Source organism: Capsicum annuum, chromosome 4 (assembly GCF_002878395.1).
Source record: "Capsicum annuum cultivar UCD-10X-F1 chromosome 4, UCD10Xv1.1, whole genome shotgun sequence".
Taxonomy (NCBI): Eukaryota; Viridiplantae; Streptophyta; class Magnoliopsida; order Solanales; family Solanaceae; genus Capsicum; species Capsicum annuum.
This window is the reverse complement of record NC_061114.1, coordinates 124,974,247-125,001,408: the sequence shown is the minus strand read 5'-3', so window position 1 is coordinate 125,001,408 and position 27,162 is coordinate 124,974,247. Positions and strand designations below refer to the sequence as shown.

General features: G+C 34.7%; 1 long non-coding RNA gene across 1 annotated transcript; it reads right to left on the bottom strand.

Annotated features, from left to right (window-relative positions):
• Positions 1-259: 259 nt before the first annotated feature.
• On the bottom strand, positions 260-20,404 carry LOC107847176. The gene is made up of 6 exons (XR_001667338.2): positions 20,285-20,404; positions 19,841-19,907; positions 13,564-13,624; positions 9,722-9,781; positions 2,707-2,764; positions 260-654 (listed from the first exon to the last, which is right to left on the bottom strand). It is a non-coding gene; the product is annotated as an uncharacterized LOC107847176 (long non-coding RNA).
• Positions 20,405-27,162: the final 6,758 nt, after the last annotated feature.

Sequence of the window (27,162 nt, the reverse complement as noted above, 5' to 3'; positions counted from 1 at the left end):
GTGCTAACCATACACATATCACAACTCCAGTATGCATAACCCTAAGTTGTAGAGTTTAGCTATTCATAGCAAGAGAAGAAAGAAATATAACTATATTCTCATCAAAATCTACCATAGAATCCAAATATTTCAAGAAAAACTCCAAATTCCAAGTAATAAATCAAGAACAAGTACTAAGATCACACTCTAGGGTTTCAATTTCAAGCTATAGACTTCAAAATTTGACAAATGATGGAGTTTCAAAGTTGAAAAGCCCTTTTGTAGCTGGGAAGATAGGCAACCATTAATTACAAAAATACCACTACTTTGGTAACATGCTAGCGTATATGCCAGTGCATGTGGAAAGCTGCATGCATATATGACTTCGTATGTCAAGAAGCAACCTTCTTCCAGTTCATTGCTTTACATTATGTGGACCTGACATGTGGAGGCACATGCCTAGGTGTCGGCACATATGGTCATGCATGTCGCTCAGTTCTCCTTCAGTGCTTTATTTACTAAGATATCCCATCAAATTTAGGGGCATATGACAAGATGTTGGAGCATATGGCCACACAAATCCTTGTCTATATTCCATGCATCATTCTATGTCCTTTTTCTTCATTCTTGTACTTTTCTTGACTTATAAAGCTAGCTCATTGTCAAGTTCATCAACTACATACACAAATGTGTAATTTAACAAAAGATATTCATTGAATCAAATAAAACATGATGATAATTCAAACTAAAAGAGACTAAATAGAAGGAAATATGCCAACTTATCTAACTCTCCAAATTTAAACTATTGCTTTCCCTCAAGCAATTAAGGATCTTTCCAACCACAAAGGATACTCTTGATTCCAAAGAAAATACAACATATTAAGCTAAACAACCAAGATCAAAAAGTCCAATCGATTCTCACAATAAGTCATGGCAATAATCAATTAGCACTTTTTCTTCCAAGATGCAGATCATTTCATTGCAAGGGTAAGGATATCTTAAAAAAAATATGTTTTAAAAACAAGGTGCTTCTAAAGTCTTGACATTAGACTTTAAGATTGCCGTAAATTCACTTTGCAACTTGTCTTTCTTGTTTTTCTCAATTGAAAACAAGACATCACTCTCTACTTCAAAGTATAGGTGCCACTCAAGGAACATAGAGATAGAATGAATTTTTACTCACTCTCACAAAGAAATTCAAGTACAACAAGTAGAACCACAGGCTTTCACGTTGTGCAATTTCCCACTAATGTATACCTACAAGGTTTGAAATTGCCAAGAACTTAGGCCATTGATGTAGGATAGGGTTAAGTAGGGAACTTAAGGATCAAGTGACTCAGGAACCTCCCTAATCACAAAAACTTATACACTTTCTTAGGCACATTTGTTTCAAATTCTCCACCTTATTTACCCTTTTTTCTTTTCTTTTATTTCCCCAGATCTTTTTCATCCCTTTGTTAATCACGCTTTTGAGATTTTCATATTCATTCTTATATTTGGTGTTTTTAAAGATATTTTCTACTAACTAGCCATTCATGCCCACTGTTCTCATGCTTCTCCACTTATTTATTTTATTTTCTTTGGGCTAGGCTTTTTGTTTTCATTTTTAATGTTATCTCTTTTTCCATGAAGCATTATTTGAGACTACTAAGCATAAACCTATCATAAATAAGTCTTTTAATTTCCCATCAAAAGTTAAGCTTTTGGCCTAATTTTGTCTTTTGTGCAAATCCACACCCCAAAACTTCGCATTTGCCTACATTGGCCTATATTAGAAAAATGGGATGCATTCAAGAAGGTTGAGTGACAAGAGAGGGAATATTAAAAAAGGGTATGGTGTAATAGTATGGTTATTATAAAGAAAGAAGAAAATGGGAAGAGGTTCAAAATGGGTTTGACTTGGGAACATGATAAAAAGAGATTTAGGCCATATGGTGGTCCAAAGATGATTTCGAGTTATATTCCAAACCAAACCCGGTCTAGGATTTTGCCTTGAATACACTAGAGGAAAGTTCTAAACTACAATGCATGCACAAAAATTGATTAAAAACATCACCATACAAGGCACCACGCTCTTAAAATAGAAATCTAATCTTCCAAACAAGTTGAACAAATAAACTTGACAAACTACTCGAAACCAAAATCTCTTCTTTTGTGAAGAAAGAGCAAAAAATTGAATTTAAAGGTCATGATTCAAGAGAAATCTCTAAAATTCTTTGCTTTTTTATTTTCAAAAATCTTTTTCCTACCAATGAAAAATATTTGAAGGTACTTTGTGAGCATTACTAACTCACTCACTTGTCTCTAACTCAAAAAGAAGAGCATTTTCCTTAAAAAAGATGCCCATTCCATACATCATAGGGAAATGTCTAATTCCCCGAGAGTACACCTTCGGCGCCACACGATGCTTATAGTCCCAGAGGACCACAAGCTAACCCATGAGCTGGCACCTGCTGTGAGCATTTAATAGTATAATAATATATGCAGAACTCAACTGAGGAATTCCAAAAAGTTTTAGCAATTGAAAACCATACTAAATCATGAATTCTGAAAACCAACTGTCTGAAACTGATAAAATAAAGATAAACTGACTAACTATCTGAAATATTTGAAAGCCTATAAAATATTTGAATATAAGTTGATGGGACAGGCCCAGACTAACTCCAACTAACTACTGAACTAAAAGTATAAAATAAAATAGTCTGTCTTCTAAGTATGAGGACTCACCACTGCTATGACTGATAGTCTGGGAAGTCTACGTGATCCAGGAACTGGGCATCCAAACCTATGATATCATACATCATAGCGCGAGAAAAGAGTATGCGATTAGTACTTTGAATTTACTGGTATGCTAAATGAGGTAGGCTGATATGCATCATTTCATGAACATGAATAATAATTATCTAAATATATATATTTAACATAAAATACTGAATAGAGTGCATGAAATTTGTAGATACCACGGATATGTGAAATCAGTAAGTACTGAGGATACATGACCAAGCATATAACATGTTCTAAATATAATCTGTAAATATTGAAATGTTGAAATCTTATAATTGAATCACTGATATCTATGTGCTATGGTCAAGCAACTAAAACTGAATTACTGAATTGATTACTGGACTAAGACTGTGGGAGGTATCATCTAACCAGCATGCCCCAATCTGAGCTAATCGGGGTTAAACCTGTAACCCCAGTTGAAAGGGTGTCAGTACCATGCCACGGGTAGTAACACTGGCTATGTGGATCCACTATACTGATGTACTATCCTGAAGGACTTAGGGTGTAAATCTTAAACTAATGGGTGACCCATGTAAGGTAGTCAAGGCTAATCTGACGGGTGACTCCTTATATTCTATGCTGGCTATGTAGTTCTGGAGTGCAGGAACTGCTACTAACGACTCTACCAATCTGACGTAGAAATCGCCATCCTACACTCACTCGGTGCTAAATCCTACTCTCAATAGAGCTGACTCAGAATGCTGAACTATTCTAAGTTTAACTAATTCTGATGGCTAACTGAACTGCTAATGCTCATAATAGATTCTAAAACTATTCTGAAGATACTAACACTAGGTAAACAACTAAGTTTTTAGGTATTCATAACCCAAGGACTCAATAGCAATAATAGTAAAATAATACTTTAGCTTGGAGGACATAACATAAAAGCTTTTATCAAATATTCATTGTTGTAGGCATTTTATCAAACATTTGATATTCATGGTTTAGGCTAATTATAGGAATAGTATAAATTTAGAGTAATAACACAATTTCAGTATCAACAACACTTAGTCATAATTTAATTAAGATAATAACAATACTAAAATATGTGGGGTTTTATAATGACAATAATTTTCATGTAAGCATGGTATGAAATCAAGCTTCATGGAGATTCATGATTTAAATCACAATTTAAAATCATAATAAGTTGAAAAGATCATAACTTTGTATTTAAATTGGATACTTGGGCTCCATGGGTGAAAGGAACCATGGATGAACACTTAACATACCTGGGTTGATGAATTCATGAGAATTGATGTGAGTTCTTGAGATTTGATCTTGGATTTTAAAAGCTAGGGTTTGTTCTTGAAAGAGAATTAATTTCTTAAAGAGTACTTTGTGAATAATGGGGCATATAATGCCCTTTTATGTTTTAATTCCATTTTTAGGATGAGTTTAGGGCCTTGGGAAAAGACCAAATGGTCCCTGGAAATTAAATCACTTAACTGGGCAAAATCCCGATTTTTGGCCCCGGCGCAGCGGGGTAAAATCACGTTGGGCCACTATAAAAGGAACAATCCTCATTTTGTCCATCGGCGCGATGTGGTGCTATCGCATTGCGCCACTGGAAATGGACGATCCTGAACTGGAACTTTGGCGTGACGCGATGGCAATCGCGGTGCTTCACTGGAAATTAACAACTGCAAAAATGCCCCTTGGCGCGATGCGATGCCTATCACAGTGACATGCTAGAAAAGGACGAATGCTATTCTTGGGGTCACCGCGACATGGTGCTGCTCGTATTGAGCTACTGCTTTCATTAAAATTGCTATAACTTCTTACCCGAGTATTATATTTGGGTGAAATTGATATCGTTGGAAAGATAATTTGATTTCCCAAAACTTAGTGGGTCGTGAGCCTTGAAATTCTGAGTAGAGCAAAATATATGCCCGTTTGAAGTTGACTAAGGCAATATTCTTATACGAAATTCAATCGGTAAAGACGATTTTAATTCTTCTGACAGCTGGGAGTTATTTAAGACCTTAATATATATCAAAATAACTTGTAAAACTATCAAAGAACCATGATTTACTATGCATGAGCTTGAAACATGGCGCTAACATGGGTTCAAATTTTCTAGGTATTATATTATCTCCCCTTGGGTACATTCGTCCTCGAATGAGACTGATTAAGCTGAATACATTGAGGGACTGAGATTACATGCTGAATATACATGATGAAAATGTAAGTTCATGGCTGAGTCTGAAATATGATTCATGACTGAACCGGTTCTTCGAATGCATGATTGACATGAGAATTATATGCAGCTGAAACTGAGCATGCAAAAAGGGAAATTGTAAGGAGATTGGTACCTTAAGATGATTCTGAGTTTGCGGAGAAAAGATGAGGGTACTTTTTCCACATATCTGATTCTTCTTCCCAAATGGCTCTCTCAACGAACTGATCCCACAAGAGAACTTTGACCAAGGGAACTTCTTCGTTCCTTAGTCTACGAACTTGTCGATCAAGACTTTTGACTGGAATTTTCTTGTAGGAAAGACTTTTTTGAACATCTATACTCTCTACATATCCTCAAGGGTCTGAGTGGTCTTTTCTGCTTGACTTGTACTGAGGTGAACTTGGGTACCAAGACCCTTCTGAAAAGCTTTCCAAAAGTAAAAGGTAAACTGAGTACCTCTAGATGAAATAATGGATAATGGAGCACAATGCAACCTAACCAACTCTCTAAGATAGAGCCCGGGATAGTCCTCGGCAGAATAAGAAGTATAGACTGGCAAAAATGAGCTGATTTGGTCATTCTATCCATAATGAACCAAATCGAACCATGTTGCTTACGAGTACGAGGCAAACCTGTCACAAAATCCATGTTCACTTTCTCCCACTTCCAAGTAGAAATACTGAACCCCTATATAGACCCACTAGGCTTCTGATGTTCAATCTTAACTTGCTGACCAGTGGAGCTCTTAGCTACAAACTCTGTAATATCTCTCTTTATCCCACTCCACTAATAGATTTCCAGCAAATCACGGTACATCTTTGTGGCACTTAGATGAATGGAGTAACACGCACCATGCGCTTCTACAAGAATTCACTATCTCAACTCATCAACACATGGCACACACAATCTACCCTAGCAACATAATATACTATCTCCCCCTTGGGAGAAAACCTTAACTTTCTGATCTCTGACTGACTCTTTTAGCTTTCCTAGACTAGGATCCCTATCTTTTTTTTCTGTCACTTCGGTAACCAAAAAAGATTCCAAACTATTCTAAACCCAAACACTATCCTTAGATGAATCAACCAAACAAACACCAAATCTGGCAAGCTGATGAACTTTCTGAGCTAACCTTTTCTTATCATCCTCTACATGAACAACACTACCCATAGACAATCTACTTAAGGTATTTTCTACTACATTGGCCTTTCCTGGGGGGGGGGGGGGGGGGGGGGTACAAAACACTCATATCATAATCTTTCAACAATTCTAACCATCTCTTATGGCACAGATTCAAATTTTTCTGCAAACACACATACTGCATGCTTTTGTGATATATGAACACATCAACATGTACACCATACAAATAGTGTCACCAAATCTTTAAGGTAAACACAACAGATGCTAACTCAAGATCATGGGTAGGGTAAGTTTTTTTATGGGGCTTACACAACTTTACCCCTCTACATTAAAACATATCCCAACCCAAGTTTAGAAGCATTATAGCATATAACAAATTCGTTTGAACCATCTGACAATGTCAAAACTGGGGCTATAGTGAGTCGAGTCTTCAACTCCTGAAAGCTCTTCTCCCAAGAATCTGATCACTAAAATTTAACTTTCTTCTAAGTCAATCTATACATGGGGGATGCAATAGATGAAAATCCATCAATAAACCATTGGTAATAGCTAGCCAAACCTAAAAAACTCTTGATATCTGAAGGAGAGATAGATCTGGGCTAGTTTCTCACCTCTCCAGCCTTTTGAGGATCAACTCTAATGCCATTATCAGAAATAATATGGCTAAGGAAAGCTACTAATCTTATCCAGAATTCACACTTACTGAATTTAGCAAACAACTGATGGGCTCTAAGAGTCCGCAATACTATTTTGAGGTGATTTGCATGATTATTTTTGTTAGAGAGTAGACAAGGATGTCACTAATGAAGACTATGATGAACATGTCCAAGTACTACTTGAACACTCGGTACATCAAGTCCATAAAGGCTGCTAGGGATTCGTGAGACCAAAGGACATGACTAGAAATTCAAAGTGACCATATCGAGTTCTGAAAACTATTTTTAGAATGTCACATTCACTGACTCTGAGCTGATGATAGCTGGATCTGAGGTCTATCTTAAAAAAATAATTGGCACCCTGAAGTTATTCAAACAAGTCATCAATTCTTGAAAGTGGGTACTTGTTTTTTATTGTAACTTTATTTAACTAATGATAGTTGATACACATTCTAAGAAAAACATCTTTCTTACGCATAAATAGGACTGGTGCACCCATGAGGAAATGTTGGGCCTAATGTATCCCTTATCTGATTGATCTTTCAACTGTTCTTTTAATTCCTTGAGTTGGGCTGGAGCCATTTTATATAGCAGAATAGAGATAGGCTGAGTATCTAGAAAAAGGTCTATTCCAAAGTCAATTTCCCTTTTGGGAGAAACTCTAGAAGATCTTCAGGGAACACATCTAGAAATTCCCTCACTACTGAAACTGAATCAAGGTTAGGAGTCTCAGAATTAGAGTTTTTGACTCAGATAAGATGATAAATACACCCCTTGGTTATCATTATCCTCGCCCTAAGGTATGAAACAAGCTTGCCCCTAAGAGTTGTAGTACTACCCCTCTATTTAAGGACTGGTTCATTTGGAAACTAAAAATAAACTACTCTTTTTCTACAATCAACTAAAGCATAGCATGAATAGAGCCAATCCATGTTGTAAATAACATCAAAATCTATCATCAATAACTCTACAAGATCCACTGAAGTGACTTTCTGAGATATTGTGACCAGACAGTTTCTGTATACCTGCCTGGCTACAATAAAGACACCTATTGGGGTAGATAATGAAAGAGGCTCTACTAGGATTTGGAGACTCACTCCAAAGTTGACGGCTGTATGAGGGGTTACAAAAGAAAGAGAAGCTCCAGGGTCTAATAAAGCATAAATATTTAAATAAAAAATCTATAATGTACCAGTAACTATATCAGGAGAATTTTACTGATTCTATCAGGACGGAAGGGTATACAATCTTTTTGGATGCTGACCACTGGCAGCACTGGAAGCAGCACCCTGCTGAGTCGAGCGGCCGACTAGAACTAATGATTGATGGGACTGACTCTATTGGTGAAAATTCCTACCTTTCTGAGCAACTACCTAAATCCGATGGCTTGGTTTGCCATATCCAAAGCATACATCACTGCTAGTTCTACACTCACCCTAATAGTTTCTACCATATTTCTAGCAAAGAGGACTTGTATGAGCACTGTTCACACTACCTTGGGACTTAAATCCTGGCGCCCTATCCTGATTATCATTTTTGAACTTGGGTACAGGGTCACTAGCTTAAGATAGAGCTGGGACTAAGGATTTTTTATGAAACTGAGGATGGTTACTACCTTCTGACCTTGGCTGATTGAAATTAAAGTTACCCATTATATCCTTCTTGTTCTCTCTCTCTCTCTCGTTAGTCTTCTACTCCTTAATCTGTTGAGCATGAACCATCAACCTAGACAAGTCTATCTCCTTTATTAGCATTGCGGTCCTACACTCCTTGACCACACTTTCAGATACCTAGACACAAACTTGCACATCTTAGATCTACTATCAGCTACCACATAAGAAGCATACCTAGCTAACTGAGTAAACTTGAGTGAATACTCTTTCACACTCATGTTGCCCTACCTCAAGTTAATAAATTGTAACACCTTGGACTTTCTCAGTTCCAATAGGAAGAATTTATCTAAGAAAGTTGTAGCAAACTCTTCCCATTCTATAGGCCCTGTATCTACGCCACTATCTACCTTCCACTACTTAAAACATGTATGAGCCACATTTTGCAACTGATAGGCAACTAACTCAGCACTTTCACTAGTAGTTACCCCCATAATATCTATTACCTTCTGGACAATGTCTAAGAATTCTTGCAGATCCTCTTTAAATTTGGATCCCAAAAATAAAGGAAGATTCATTCGGGTGAAGTCCTAAATCCTAGTTGCGGCGGTATTAGCCACAATATTAGTCGAAGCAACGACTGGTGTATTTTAAGCTTCTATAGAGTAAGCTAGAGAGGTGATGCGGCTTTGAACTCTGTATGAGAAATATGCTTATTCAGGAGATCTTCTTGAATGGGCAGAGGTATTGGTTGGTTTACGTTTTTTCTTCCAATTGTCATTTTGGCAGACATGAACTATAAATGAAAGAAAGAATAGATTAGACAGAGAGTTTAACATGAGCTCATGCTCAATCGCACTACATGAAATACTGAAAAAGGGAAACTTTTCTTAAATGCCTTGTAGCCTTTTGTCCATAAGTGTGGTGTGCTTCACACCCATGAACAAGACTCTACTTGACATGACTTTTAGACTTCCTAGGACACTTTAAAATCATAGGCTCTGATACCAAGTTTGTAATGCCCCGAGAGTACACCCTGGGTGCCACATGGTGCTTACAGTCCCAGGGGACCACAAGCTAACCCATGAGCTAGTTCCATCTGTGAGCATTAAATAGTATAATAACATATGCAGAATTCAACTGAGGAATGCCATAAGGTTTTAGCAACTGAAAACCATACTGAATCATGTATTCTGAAAAATAACTATATGAAACTGATAAAATAAATATAAACTGACTGACTATCTGAAATGTACGAAAGCCTCTAAACTGATTGAATATGAGTTGATGGGACAGGCCCTAACTAACTCCAACTAACTACTTAATTGAAATCATGAAATAAAATAGTCTATTCTCAAAGTATAAGGACTCACCACTTCTACGACTGATAATTTGGGAAGTCTATGCGCGATCCGGGAATTGGGCATCCGAACCTATGATATGATACATCATAGAGCAAGAAAAGAGTATGTGATCAGTACTTTGAATGTATTGGTATGCTAAATAAGGTAGGCTGATATGCATGGTTTTATGAACATGAATAATAACTATGAGAATATATATAGATAACATGAAGTACTAAATCAAGTGCATGAAATTTATAGATATTGAGGATACGTGAAATTAGTAAGTGCCGAGGATTTATGACCAAGCATATAACATGTTCTAAATATAATATGTAAATTTTGAAATACTAAAATCTGATAACTGAATCACTAGTATCTATATGCTATGGTCAAGCAACTGAAACTAAATTACTGAACTTATTACTGGACTAAGACTGTGGGAGGTATCACCTAACCGACATGCCTCAGTCTGAGCTAATCGGGGTCCAACCTATAACCCCAGTTGGAAGGGTGTCAATAGCGTGCCACGGGTACTAATACTGGCTGTGTAGATCTACTATACTGATGTACTGTCCTAAAGGACTAAGGGTGTCAAGCCTAAACTGACGGGTGACCCTTGCGCGGTAGTCAAGCCTAATCTGTTGGGTGACTCCTCATATCCTATGCTTGCTACATAGTTCTGGAGTATATGGACTGCTACTAATGACTCTACTTATCCGACAGGGAAGCCGCCATCCCTGCACTCGCTCGGTACTAAATCTTACTACCAACAGAATTGACTTAAAATGCTGAGCTGTTCTAAGTTTAATTGATTCTGAGGACTGACTGAACGATAATGCTCATAACAAATTCTGAAACTATTCTCGAAGATACTGAGACTAGGTAAACCACTAAGCTTTTAGGTATTCATAACCCCCAGGACTCAATAGCAATAATAGTAAAATAATACTTAAGCTTAGAGGACATAACATGAAACCTTTTATCAAATATTCATTCTTGTAGGCGTTTTATCAAACACTTAATATGCATGGTTTAGGCTAAAAATGGGAATAGTATAAAACTTGGAGTAATTTTACAATTTCCACATTAACAACACTTAATCAAGATTTAATTCAGAAAATAACAATATTAAAACATGTGGCGTTTTATAATGACAACAATGTTCATGTAAGCATGGTATGGAATCAAGATTCATGGAGGCTCATGGTTGAAATCACAATTTGAAATTATAATAACTTGAAAAGATCATAACTTTGTATCTAAATTAGATACTTGGGCTCCATGGGTGAAAGGAACCCATGGATGAACACTTAACATACTTGGGTTGATGAATTCGTGAGAATTGATGTTGAGTTCTTGATATTTTATCTTGAATTTTGAAAGCTAGAGTTTGTTCTTGAAAGAGAATTAATTTCTTAAAGATTACTTTGTGAATAATGGGGCATATAATGCCTTTTTAGGTTTTAATCCCATGTTTAGAAAGATTTTAGGGCCTTGGGACAAGACCAAATGGACCCTGGAAATTAAATCGCGGAACTGGGATAAATCCTAATTTTTGGCCCCAACACGATGCGGTGAAATCGCGTCGGGCAACTTGAAAAGGGACAATCCTCAATTTTTCCATCGGTGTGAGGCGGTGATATCGTGTTGTGCCACTATAAATGGACGATCCAAAACTAGAACTTTGGTGTGACGCGATGGCAATCACGGTGACTCACTGGAAATTGACAACTGCCAAAAGTACTTTTGGCGTGATGCGATGTCTATCGTGATGACACACTGGAAAAGGATGAATGTCATTCTTGGGATCACCGCAATGCGGTGCTACTCATATTAGGCTACTGCTTTCACTAAAATTTCTATAACTTTTCACCCGAGTATCGAATTTGGAGAAATTGGTATCATTGGAAAACTAATTTAATTTCCTACTACTTAGTGGGTTGTGAGCTGGAAAATTCTTAGTAGAGCAAAAGATATGCCCTTTTGAAGTTGACTAAGGCCACATTCTTATACAAAATTCAATTGATAAGGATTATTTTGATTCATCTAACAACTGAAGTTATTTGAGACCTTAATATACATCAAACTAACTCGTAAAACTATTAAAGAACCACAATGTACTATGCATGCTCTTGAAACATGGTGCTAACATGGGTTTGAGTTTTTGGGGTATTACAAAATGACATTTGGTTTAACAAAGGAAACAAAATAACACAAAGAAACATGCTCCTTAGGAAAGAACCGAGTTTTGAAGAAAATCCTAGAAGTTAATTTGACATGTATTAACAAGAGGCAAATAAAATGATATGCTCATCAAACGTAGACATCATCCAAAATAAATAATCAACATAAGCGAAACATGTATGGGCCTCAAATGATGCAATAAGACAAGGGAAAACATAATATAAACCAAACACAAGCCCGATGAAGGCAATATAAAGAGTATATCACAAAATAAGCCCAACAAGGGCAATGTAAACATCAAAAGAATATATCAAAAAGTTAATATTATAGACCAAGAATAAAATTTCCTACCCCTAATAAACTACATTACATTATCTCTAATGCAAAGAATAAAGAAATAGAGAAAGAAAGAGTAAGGACTTCTGAAAGCGCAGTAAGCGCATGTATCTGCATAAGTAGCGGTCTGTATCTGATCATCATCTTAACTACAAGGAGCCTCCTTAGACTGGGCTCTTGTGACTGTATATTTACATGATGATCCCAAAAAGGCTACAACTAAAACTAGAACTAACTAGTCAGGCATGTTTATCATTCTATGAAAATTGTGCTAAAACCTAAATCTATTGGGCCTCCGCCCACCACATACCTAAGTCAAATCCTACCTCACCTCCCTCGATATTGCTCCAAACCAAATCAATAAATAGTATGTTTGGGTCAAGAAAAACCTAAGTTTATGTAAAATAGTCATAAATAAAAGATAATCAAGTTTATACCAATTGGAATTCCACCTGAAGAATAGTAACCTTGGCCTTGATAGTAGCAACTGCCTCACTATCCTGTTTTGCCTCAACTATTGCTAATCTCTACTCATAGTCTTGCATAGTAACAAAATTTTCTTATTGCATTCCTTTTGAGATTCTTTCAGGGCTAAGAGGTTAGCCCATGTATATATTCATGAGATAGTTCATCTCTACGATATACCAATTTCTATTATCGCAGATGGAGGTTCAGTGTTCATATCTTACTTTTAGAAGGCATTTTAGGAGACGTTGGGTACTCAGGTTAATCTTAGTATAAATTTTTACCCCAGACCAACAGCCAGTCAGAATAGACTTTCAGGTTTTGGAGGATATGATCTAGGTTTGTGTTATGGACTTTGGAGGTCAGTGGGAGCAACATCTAGATTTGGCAAAGTTTGCACATAATAGTAGCAACCATTCCAATATTGAGATGGATCCCTTCAAGGTTTTATATGGCATGCATTGTCGCTCTCTTATTAGTTGGTTTGAGGTTTTTGAGGTTATACCTTGAGGTACAAACCTGCTTCATAAATCTTTGGATAGGGTTTGATTATTCAGTATATACTTTGAGCAACTTTTCCACGACTCAAACCTGGTCCTAGTCATGATGGGTATCTCAAGTCTGCCATGGACCAGAGACCACCTACTTTGCCTAATCAAATAGAACAAAATACACTAGCCGTGGCTGAATTTCAAACATATAACAAGATAGATAAAGATAATCTCAAGAAATCTAAAATATATCAATAACCAAAACCTAGTTCACAGTAATCCAAAAAGCCTCTAACTAAACTAAATCAACCTAAGTTGGGACATGTCCCCGACGATAGACAAAAACAATTTAAAGAAAAGTTTATGACAATAGATAAACCAAGAAGCAATTACCTTTCAGAAGAAGGAGGATCACTACTTCAAGCTGACTGCTGACAGTCCAAAAATCCTATCACTGCGCAGAAAAAGTAGAAGTGTCTCCATTTCCTCCCTCGCGTGGGATATAACATCCAAAGATAGTTAATGGGTTGAGCACTAGCATGTAACTCAGAGATACGAGGTAAAATAATATCATGATCAACAGTTCAAAATCATTCAAAATTAATGCACACAACCATATGCAAATATATATATATATATAGCACATGCCGAGGTGGGGGACAAGGCTTAGCAAGAACTTTAAGTCCTTAACTTGGAATGTGTAGCTCAGCGGTCATAAGAAGGCACCACGAGCTATATAGGTTTAGCTCTCCCCCAGATGAAAGGAACCTAGTGCATGTAGCCGCAAGAACTAGAGAATAATCATATGTACATATGTACTATAGGGGACTCGAACCTCCCCTTCATTTATTAAGGGTGACTTAAGCACCTATTCATTTAATATAGGGGACCTGAACCACCTAATAATTTAATAAAGGGGACCCAAACCACCCAAGCATCTAGACTCTCGCGCTGGAAAATATGGTTTCCGGTACTGGTCCCTCGGTACCTCCACTTTCACGGCCCATCTATACAACCTCTTTAAGCCCAATTAAAACACTTTTCACACATTCCCATTCATTGATCCAATTCATTCATTAAGGCATACCATTAGTATCATCATACCAACTTCATATACAAGCTAACATTATCATGCCGTATTAGTTATCCATTGTGTGGGAGAATTCATGACCCCCTACGTTCAATTATTCCTCCATACAGAGGATTCACAAACCCGAAGGTTCAACTGAAAATTGATTCACATTTCAAATGCCTTTTATGTTGTACAATGGTTCAAAAGGTATTTTCAATGTGCATGTACCTATATTCAAAACCAGTTTCAAAATATTGCGTTGAGGTTATACCAACTCAATTATAAAAATTTACAAAATTGGGAAAAACTATGTCCCCTTAGTTTATTCACCATTCCATGCTTCCCACAAGTTCAAAACCGTAAATAAAGCATGAACAATACATATCAAAATCATGGGAATCCAATTTAAGAAACATTTATTCCTAAACCCTCAACCCATATCAAAACCCATGTTCAATTCCATATAAAAAATCATATAATTTCATGCCTTAAAGTAAAACAAGTTTAAGGGTAGAGTCACATGCCTGAGATATTAAGAATAACGAAGAGAATTCACCGTTGGAGGCTCTAATAAATCACCCTTGAGAAACCTTAGGTGATTTTTGACTTGGAGATTTGAGAGAGAAAAAAAAGTGTTTAAGATTATGTTATGGATGATAACGGAGCCTCAAAAAGGGTTTTAGGTCGTGGGTCACAATTGGAGACACTACAACAAATTTTATTATTTGGGACGAATTATTTTGTCACTTATAAGTCATATTTGATCACAAAAGATTTAGAGTGACGAGAAAAAATTTATCAATCAATCGTCTCCAAAAGTAGGTCGCTAAAAGTAGACAACGACGATTTAGTGTTTCGTCACTAAAAAAATTAAATTGGCTACAAAAATAAAAAAGTGTCCCCAAATGTGTAACATTTATGATGAATCTATTTGTCATAAAAATATAGTTTTTTTGTAGTTGATGATATGCTTTTGTCACTAAAAAGTTATCAATACCGATAAATTTTTATCGTCACTAATTATTTAGTTCAATCAATGACGACACCAATTGTTGCTAGAGTTATATATATTTCGTGGTTGAACAAATGTATTTTCGTCGCTATTGAAAACTTTTTGTATACAACAAAAATTTTTGTCCTTAAATGTCTGAATTAGTGATAAATTTATTATTATAACAAAGATTAATAATTTTGTAGTTAAATCTACCATTTTGTCACTAAAAATAGTATTTTTTTTTACTGACAATGTAGAATCGTCACTAAATTATTATGATTACTGACAATTATTATTGTCATAAAACATAAAATTAATTTGTATCAAATAAATAGAAAGATATTGAGATAATACATATGTCATTAAATATAGTCAAACTTATGACGAACTAGTTTATTTCATGATAAAAATATTTGTCTTGAAAAGTCTAATTTAATCGTTGCTAAAAGTTATCTTTTAAGATAAAATCTTTTGTTATCAATTACAAGAAAATGCTTAATTATTTCATATTGATATTATTTTTTAAATTAGAATTGAATGAATCAAAAATAAAATTTATAAAACATGTCATATTGATAAAACTCACCCATAATCATACAATTAATGAAACTACAAATATACTAAGGTAATATCTCCTCATAGGGCAAAGAAAAGTAAAACAAGTCCAGCATAAAGAAAATCTAACTTAAATATAGTTCTAAATAATACTCCTATCCTAAACTAAGGCAGATATGTAGAGGTTTCTTCCAAAGTTTCAATAACGTGTTGAGCTTGCAATTAGTCTTCATTAAACTCACTTTTACACCCGTGGAAAAGAGAAGAAAATTAAGATTGATGATGATACTACACTGAGACAACAAACCTTAGATCAATACTACACAAAGACACAAACCATTGCAGCAAAAACACAAAAATGAGGAAAGTTAAATAAGATCAAGGCCACAACATCTCAACTTGCACTATCAAGAGATGGGATGATGAGCTGAAAAGGAGAAAAGAACAAGAAGATAGTGCTGAAAAGAGTGAAAACCAACAACAAAAACACATGGAAAACACCCAAAATCAGAATGTAATGAAGGACAAAACTTCTATACAATAAGACACAGTTCTAGATACAAGTCACAAAACCACCAAGGATGCTTTAAATCATGACCAGGTGGACACAAGCAAAGGAATAAACAAGTTATAGAAAGGTAACACCAGTTTGACACAAGACCAAGAACAATAGAAAAAGAAAAAAAGAAGAAGAAAGAAGACTAATGTTAAACAACAAATGCGGCAGCAACACTAAGAAAAAATGTACAAACCAAGAGCGTCACCAAATACTCAAAAAATCTTTAAGAATCAATTTGATATACTTGAACCACTAAGCACCCCAGGTATGGATTTAAATTCTTATGTTCCTAGTATTTCAGCTGGTTTAGCCGCTGGTGATGTATCTGGTGAAAAAGAGGTGCTATAATAGTGTCCCACCTCACCTGTTTCACCTGTATGTTTTTATGATAAACGTGATGATGGTGTGGAAGGAGTTGAAGGGTGTTTTACAGGTTTGCAGAAAACAAATGAAGGGGATAAACACCAACATCTTGATGATGTGGTTGTTGGTAGTGATCCCAAGGATTGTGAAATTGAAGATGAGTCACTTGCACCTACTGATATAGTCAGTTCTAATGACTAGTTAAGTAGGGAAGAAGGTTCTAGCAAGGAAGCAAAATAAAATGGGGAAGAAGAAGTCAAAAAGGAAGGATAGGGATAAGAAACGAGATAATCAACACAAAAGTCAAAAGAGATTTTATCTTGTTACATAAAATAATTTATATATTTAACAAAGAAAAATTAAATAGAACTTATCATATAAATTTATGTTACCTCTAACCTTGACGGTGTTGGGCTAATAAGAAGTTGCATTTTTTTAAGCATTTCCTCTTAGCGTGCTGCTACAGTATTCAATTGAGAATTTAATACTTTGATCTGTGATTGTTGGTCTTGTATCTGTTATTGTTGGATTTCTACCACCCTCAGTCTGGGAACTAGACTGAGAAATAAAAGGTATCAGGATACCTAATAGAACAACAAAGGCATGACTAATGAGAGCATCGGTAAGAATATAACCATGTTATTGGATTCTCCCAAATAAAAATTTCTATACTTAATACCTAACTCACCCAATAGTTGTGTGTAGTAGTTTACGAACACACCGGCAACCATATTAAGGTCATTATACACTTGTTAATTGTCATTTTCCAATGCCTTCACCTGACAGAGGCTTGTATATTTCTTTTGTTGCCTTTGGATGTTGTTTTGCACCCTCCTTATTGATTTAATGAATATTGGATTAATGTTCTCTAGGTTATATATTTATGAATAAGACATAAAAAAGGCATGAATATAAAGGACCAAGAGTTTTCTTGTATATTCATACTGTAATTTCAATTATTTGCATGAAGAAGAAGTTACTCTTTTCGATCATCTCTTTATTTAAGTTTTCATTTTGCAAATTCTCTTTGTGGAACTGGAATAGACTCCAAATGTTTTGACTCCATCTTAGCAGTGTTATCAAAAGTGAAAAATGCAAAAAAGTTCTAAGTTCAGATGGAAAGTATTCATACAATAGTGCAGACCTACGCTTATCTGAACACGTTTGATACTTAAGTTACTGGTTTTATCTTCAGATATTTCCAACAAATTTCATTTTAGACACTTAAACTATGGCTTCTAAAAAAATAGGGGACAAGAAAATTATCATATGAAGAAGGGGATCTAACTGATTAACTCTGTACTTTTACATGGGCTTCTTTTTTCTACCACTAAGAAAGATGATGAAAGAAGGAAAGAGGTTTGGAAATATTGGGCAATGTGGTCTCTAGGGTATAGTTGCCTATTTTGGTAGAGATCTTTGTCTATTTTACTAACCACAAGCATAGGGAAAGAACATTATGCTTTTGTAGTATGCATTTATTAACGTGTAGTATCTACCCTAGAAATATTGGATTGTGTGAACTCCATGTAAACCATAAACATACAAGAATATAACACACGAAAGCTTAACAGTCATTTCTTGGAGAAACAACCCTAAAAAGGGTGTTTACGGTTAAATATAACACATATATTATAAGAAGTCCGTACAAGACATCACCAACACTTAAATGAACCACATGAACTAATTAGTTCCTATGGATGTCAATTGGGATAAAACAACAAGTTTGGCCAGCTCCCTTTTGGTATACAAAATAGAATCGATAAGCCAGACAAGCTTAGAAGATTATTTTTATTCGACACCTCACGGGTCTAAAATATTTTAATGTTGTGACATCCATAGAAATCAATCTCATGAGAAAGGTTTAATCTCGTTAGAATGAATCTTATGATAAAAGAGGATGAAGAAGCACCAGGCACACCTCTTGATAATGTTGAATTACATAGGATCATATAACTCAAAGCTATGAACAAATTGAAGAAAGTGGCTTAAGATGGAGAATCACCTGACACACTTTTGTTTTCATGTTTGGTTAAGATAATGCTTGTCTTAAAATAATACACGTACAAAGTCAACAATTATTTTCTCAAATGTGTGCTTTTCGAAAACAATTAGGCTAATGTTGATGGAAATGGAACCATACACTATGAAGAGTTTATCACAACAATAATGCACATGAACAAAATGGATAGAGAAGAACATATTTACAAAACATTTCAATATTTTTATAAGGATTGCAGTGGGTAAGTTTCATAATGCAGTTATTTATTTTTATTTTATTCTAATAATACTATTATCGGGGTCAACTAAGAATACTTTTATTGTTATATTGAGTACCTGTTACTTTCCATTATGTCATATTTATGTAACAACAAGGAGGAAAAAGAAGAAAAATAAAATGAGAAAAAGACGAAGATCCAGAGTAAGAATAATTTTTATGTTACGTTCTTTTTTATATTTTCACTTGAGTTATAAAATTCGACGTACTCCCAACCCACATTTCTTCTTAGCTCGAGTAATGCTTAAACTATATACACAAATATCATCTAAACTAAAGTAGGGATCAAGAATAATACATTGAATTTCTCTTTATTAATTTTCTTATAGATTGAATTTTCACATTGTTTCCTATAGTATATTCAAACTGACATAGTATGTAATTGTTTCTTGTAGATGACTGAATATGAATATCAAAAACTAACAAGGTACAGAGATATGGAGAAGAATACTAGTCTAGAAAAAGAAAATAGATACAGTAAGTTTGCTCTAGCTAAGCTAACAACATTAGTATATTTTATTTGAAAAACAAGGAACATAGTATTATGGTTATAAAAAATTCCTAAGTCTCAAGTAGTGATTAGATGGGTAAATCAGGAGTGTCAATCTAGATTCCATAAAAATAAAAGCATGACACACTGGATACCCAAATTTTGGTAGAAACCATATAAGTATATATGCAGTATTAGTTTAAATTAGAATTGATTTGTTTCCTCTCTTTGTTTGTCCTCTCCCCTCTCTTCTAAATCACTTTCAACAGAATAGGCACACTTAATTTCTTTTTGTTTTAATTTTTTTTGATAAATCAATAAGGGAAACAAGAAAAAGAAGAGCGTGTAAAAGAAAGTACCCTAAATTCCAACAAAATCTGGTTCCTGAAATTGCCTGCCATCTTGCCCCAACTCGTGACAGCACCCCTATAAAGATCTTGAATGTTAATAAAAATCACCATATACAATAAAAAATACAGTCTGCATATATTTTACCCTCCCCAGACCCCACTTGATGGGAATACACTGGGTTTGTTGTTGTTGTATACAAGAAAAAAAATATCAAATCTTATAATAAAAAATACAAAAATCACAGAATACATAGAGGTACAAGACTAAATCTGTAACTAAATGAAGATGGAAGAAATCAACAAGAAAGTTGGAAAGCATATACAACATAAACGCAGCTCTTAAACAAGGCAACAAAACTATTCATTCACATTTTGGAAAAAATAAAGAAGATCCAAGATATCCATAGATTCAAATACCATTCTATACATAAATAAGAAAAAAATCAAAGAAACCTTTCTTGGAATGGAGAACTAGAAATTTTTTAACGATTTGGAGGAGAGAGTTTCCATAGCTAGAGACGATTTTTCAATAGAGGGGTTGATTTAGGCGATAGTGTTTTCATAGAGCCGAATTTGAGAGGGGCAGTTTGAGAATTTTTTTTGGTTAATGGGCAGTTTGGGAATTGAGAGAGCTGACTCTTTCAAGTGGGTTTTTATTATTTTAATTATTATAATAATTATCAAAAGAATTAAATAAATTTATATTTTGCCTTTACACTTTATAAAATAGTGACACACATTTATTTTTAATAATAAACATTAATTTATTAAAATTTTAGCGACCTCATGAGGTTGCAATGCTTAAAATTCATTATTATTTTGACTCTAACTTTTCCCGCATTTTATTTTTGACCTCTTGAAGTCCCTAATATTGTATCATTGAATTTATTTTATTATTTACCCACTTCACGGGTTCTATTTATTTAGAAATAAATTAAAAAGATAAATTGAGGGGATAAGCGACCTCATGAGGTCTTTAATTTTTGACCTATTTTTGAGGTCTCTTTTTACAGGTTTTTAGTAGTGTTTAGTCCTGAGACTTCGACGAATCGTTATGTTGGTGTCATGTTTAATATCCAATCACCAATTATTGTAAGGGTAGCCAACAGAGAGAGACCTTTACAGGATTCTAGTGGAAGAGTAACAATATCAGATGATGGAAATCTTATAATCTTGAACTCAAAAAATACGAGTATATTCACCAGCTATGAAAAATTACACTGTACCTCTTAAATACTGGAAACTTGGCTTTAAGACAGCTCCAATGGGAGAGTTCTCTGGAAAAGTTATTGGGATCCTTCAGATTTTTTCTTATAGTCCATGAAAATTGTCATTGATAAATATACTTTTACATTTACGTGAGAGGTGGCTTTACTCCTTAAGACATGGAGAAAATGTTGGCATTGAGGACAAGGGTATATTGTGCATGGTTGCACTTTTAGTGATCTTCGCACAATATTAGTTGATGTTGCAAAGATGATGCTCGAAGGATAAATTCCATGACCTTATAATAGCCTATCAAAAAATGCGAGCCAACTCTGTGTATGATCGATAAGAAACGTGCCCAACTAGATACAAACTAATGAATATCTTTCTGAAACTTTTTAAGTTGTATGGGAGCAAATCTCAATGATGTTTTAGCTCAACTAGATACATGTTATGTTTGGTTGCTAGTTAGCAGGTCAGTAGTTCAAGTATAACATTAATGTGGTTGTTTGGTTATTAATTTAGAAATAATTTGAAATAACCTCTCTATCTATTTGATTAGATTAATTGCAGGTTAAACCGTGATGATAATACCATCGTTACTAATTGTTTGAATTATTAGTTATAAAAACTATTGACACAATTAGATATAAAATTTTGTGGCTAAAATTTATAATATGATAGCTTCAAACTTTAATTAATTAGTTGATCATATTTAACTTCGGCCTACTTAAAATGTTTATCACATGTACAAGATTAACATACTTACTGTACACCTTCCGAAAAATTTATTCAATTAGTTCACTTCAACCTTCACACAATTAGATCGAATCTTATTTTCTATAGCTATATCAATTTACAATGAATTTTCTATAATCATAAAAAAAATAGTCAAAGATTAATTTATATTTAGCTACGAAATTTTTTTCGTAGAAAAAAATAGTTAAATTATTCAGCTACAAATTTTAAATTGTCACTACTTAAGGATGACATATTTTGTGACAAAATTATGTTGTCACTGAATCACAGATTGATTAGAGACAATAAAATGAACGTCACTAATTGTTTATAGTATTAGTGACAAAAATTGACGTGACAATTAAATATCAAATTTTGTAGCTAAAACTTACAATATTTAACTACGAACTCTAATTTGTCGCTATTGAAACAACTTATTTATTATGACGATTTTTTTATGTGTCTAAAATTGTAACTAATTTGTGACAAATAATAGTTTGTCACGAATTGAATACATTATTAGTGATAAAAAGGAGTTTCACTGAAAACATAAAATTCGTCACTAATGGTACTTAATAAATGGCGCCAAAATATTTTTTGGTAGAAAACTTTTGAGGACAAAACTTTGCTATGAAATTTTATGTATCGTCACTAAAAGTATGTGCTTCATGTATTTAGGTACGAAATATAATTTTCATCATAAAAAGTCAATAATTAGTGACGAATTCCATTTCGTAGCTAGAAAATTCGTAGCTATATATCAATTTTGTTGTAGTAAAAAGGAAAAATGTCAAAAGTTCCCTTAATTAAAAGCTAAAAAATTATCGTTGGTGACTATGGGTCACTATACGACTCGTTACCATGAGTCGTAGTATGGACAGTAGCTTAAGGGCCCCTCACTGGTGATCCTACAACTTTAACCATACTACTCGTCAAGTGACCCTACGACTCGCAGGGTCTAGTCGTAATGAAGACAAAAACATTTGGATACACACTAGTCAACCCACTGTCATGACCCAACTTCTCAGGTCATGAGGGCGCCTGCCATAATCCAATAGCTGACAAACTAACCCATAGTCCAGAACGGCTAGTAAAAAACTACTCAATAATATATGTAAAAAAATGTAAAATATATGAAATAAAGATCAATATATAGAGGAATCCCAAAACCTGGTGGTATCAGTACAAGAGCTTCTAATATAAAAAGAGTACAAAAGTGAAGTATCAAGAAAAATACAATAATACAACTTATCTTCGAATACAACTTAGAGACTAGTCTAATACATAAGAGAGAGATAAGTAATACTCCAAATATCAGGAGCTCACTCAAAGTCTCTGAACTAGGGATGCTCCGCACGATGCACACATCAACGACAATAATCCATACTATGATCTGCAGGCTGCAGAAGTGTAGTATGAGTACCAAATGAATTGTACTTAAAAGGAAACTGCCAACTGATCTCCAAAGATAAATAAGATGTATATAGCATATAAATAGAACGGAATCTACACCCAAGAGCCTAGAAATCATATAACTAGTCAATGAGAATTATAAGGGACAATAATCCTTTTCATGTCTAAGAGTCTAACATAATATGACTAAGGAAGTATTAGGGTCAACTATCCTATTCCAGCTACATTTAATATACATCAATGCTATACCATATATCTAGGGCAATATACGAATAATGAGCAAAAGAAAAATATATAGTAATATACAAGGTAAAGAAATGACTATACAATATGAACAAGGAAGTAAGAGATTTATGGTCGTACCATAGCTTTATACATCTAGATATATATATGCATATAAAAATTAGGCCATCTCAAATCATAATCTATATCGTCATATTCTCATTTAAGACCTCATTATAATACTTATCAAGATTAAAATACTATCATACATGGAGTTTCTAATCCATATGGCTAGACATAGAATAATCGTGCATAATAATGCAATCATAAGATTGGAGAGGCCAAAAACGTACCTTAAATCCTGATACCAGATCAATGACCAATCTTTCATAAGGTAGCCATAATAATGATCATAACAATGATAAAAACAATATCAATAACAAAGTGAATAACCGAATACTCTGGACAACCAAATACCTAGTCGAGCCTACGCATACCCCCACCGCCCCAGGCTCGAAAGGTTCAATCAACATACAATAACACAAGGAATATTCTTCTCCCATATCTATGCAACAATACTATACCGACTGATAGACATAAGTGCATACTGGTTATAGGCGATGCATATGTAGGAATGAATGCAAAGTAAACAATAAATATAACAATTGATCATAACTGTCCTCATCAGGACCATCATAGTCGTAATCTATCTCCGGACTTGCCATATCTCAATATATCATCAATATATCCACCATCCTTGCCTGGTATCAACATCATCCCAACAGTATCCTTCGACCTTGTCGGGTATCAACAGCATCACAATAGTATCCTCCGACCTTGTCGGGTATCGATATCATCACAATAGTATCCTCCGACCTTATCGGGTATCGATATCATCACAATAGTCTTTTTTGGCCTTGTCGGGTATTAATATCATCATAATAGTATCCTCCAGCTTTGTCGGGTATTAATATCATGATAATAGTATCCTCCTCCTTGTCGGTTATCAATATTATCACAATAGTATCATCTGGTCTTTTTGGGTATTAATATCATCACAATTACCATTACCGAATAAGATATACTAAAATACATATAAACATATATATATATCACCAAAGAATAAAAATCTAGTCAATACTTCCCAACTATTCGTTATTAGATAACTAAAGAGGGAAGGCAATAAGATACAAAAGGGTTAAGAATATTCTAACTTATGGGTCTAAAACCCTCATCTATTCTGCAAACATCAACAATCAAGGCCAAGTTATCCTACTCATAGTCAAGCCTAACATCCATATTCACACTCAACATATATCACAAATCATCTATGAAGAAATATAGACAAAAGCCTACCTCAAGGCCAAACTGCAAAACTTCACTTCATGCACCACATGCTCGTCTTTACTTTACAATCCTCAAAATGCCATCACACTATCAAAATCATAATCTACTCATCAATACGAGTCTAATGATCCCATATTGCATTATTATTCTTCGAGTCCAAAAACGACACCAAAACCCTAAGTGGGTCCCATATACAGAAAATGAGTTTCTGAGACCAGACCAATGTTCACACATTAATAAGGAATCATAACCCTCAAAGAGTGGGTGAAAACTAAGCATACTTTGGGCTAAAATCAAGCCCTAAGCTAAATTGGGGTTTTGGTTCCATACAAAGAAATTCAAGCATGAATTCAAGAAATTCTTACCTTAATCTTGAAGATAATCGCTATACAAGATGATAATAAGCTCCCAAGTCACCCTCATGACCAATTTTGAGTTATAACACTTATTTTGGGGTTTCTAGGTCTAAATGGTGAAGGAGAAATGCCCCAAATGCACTTGGAGCCTTTATATAGCCCCTATAGGTACTCAAATGTCGCTATTGTGATCCTATGGGCCAAGATAATGCTACTCATGATCGCTCACTCTTGGCCGCAATGGTGGTTGCACCAGATAACAAAAAACTCAAAAATAAGTTCTTGACCCTCGAAACTTATCCAAAATGTAAACAACATGATTCAATAATGAATTTTGAGTGTAAACCACATTTCAAGTCCATTGGAATCACAAAAACTTTCATTGGAGATTGTTTAGACAAAAATGGGGCCCATACCTATAGTTTTATTACTTTTCATAAAATCCGATTAATAGCCCAAGATAAGTATGAGATCCTTGGGACTTGAACCAAGGGTTCTCCCTAGCTTAAAATCAACACTCCAAACACGATGGCGAATTCATATTTTTAATCTGAGGTCATTTTGATTAAATATGGGTCCCACACCCATTCTTTCCAATTTTCAACTTTTTGACCAATAGGTCAAAATAAGCTCAGGTGCATTGGGACCCAAACCATAGGTCTACCTACACTAAAATTGATATTCTAGATCTGTTGGCATAGTAAAATTTGCATCCAAGATCATTTCATTGAAGTTTTTGCCTATGGTCATTTGGAACCAGTGAAGACTTCAAAATAAGGAATTGACTCTGAAAACCAAATGAACTACCCGATAAATAATCTGTCAGTCCCTGTAAGTCGTAAATGACTTGAGGAAGCTATGGAGAAGTTGAAATAGTGAATATAAGCATAAATATAGAAAATGACTAGAAGGTTCATGATAATATCCACTACTAAAAGGACTTTCATCTGCAAAAGTCAACAAATAGAAAGAAGCTCAAAAGCTCAAATGGATGAGGTACTGGCCCCGCATGCTCCAAGCATGATTTCCTAGATAAACTTAGCGGAGAGAAATAATTTGCAAGGGATTTTGCCAAAGGGATAACCACTAACTAATAAAACAAGCAACCTACTTTATATTAGCTCGAGGAAATGAAACATAGCCATAATATAGGAGTCATGCCAATCGAAAAATCACTAGTTGAAAATGCATATAACCCACTCCATATCCGTTGAAGGGCATGACTTATCTAGATGTACTCAAAATTTCTCAAGGCTAGAAACCTCACTAGTGAAGGCAAAAATGTTAGAAACTTGGAGAAACTCAACTTAAGCTAAGAACTAACCAATGAAATACTCCATCCAGGCAAAGAAATAGCCATATGCTTATATCATCGAAGAGAATTACTCCACCAAACCTTACTAGGGCGAACAAATACTGAGATATGGATTTTATGAATCCACCAAAGAACAACATCATTGAAGAAAAAATACCATCTCCAAACCAAGGTCAGAGTCATGACCACCACTAAAGAACCAACAACTCAAGCTAAAGAGTTTTTAATTTTCCAACTTAAGAACCGATCATAGGAAAGGCCACCTACCTTTAACTTTCTAACTTCACTAGAAAATACCATATCACACTAATAAAGGAGTATCCAATCTCCACACTAAAAACAAGGCAATCCATTATAAAGGAACGAGCCCAACATACCTTTGAGATAAATCCATGACATCTCAATATCAAATATAAAAATTTCTATCAGAAGAAGAAATAGCCATAAACAAAGAATGAACCTCAAACTGGCCCATCTCACAAATAAGTCATACCGAAAGGGATAGCCAAAACAAAATCCTTCATATCCCAGGAGCGAGTCTAAGGATCTCAAACTCCAAAATAGGCAACATAACTAAATTACCGACTCAAAATCCACAAAAACCATGGAAGGTCAGTTACCTTTGATACCATAACTTATCCCCAAAATAAATCTAATAATGCTAACCAAGAGGGAACTGATTCAACCTCACTGTGCTAGGGGAAAAAATAATCAAATTGGGCTATATCTACTCA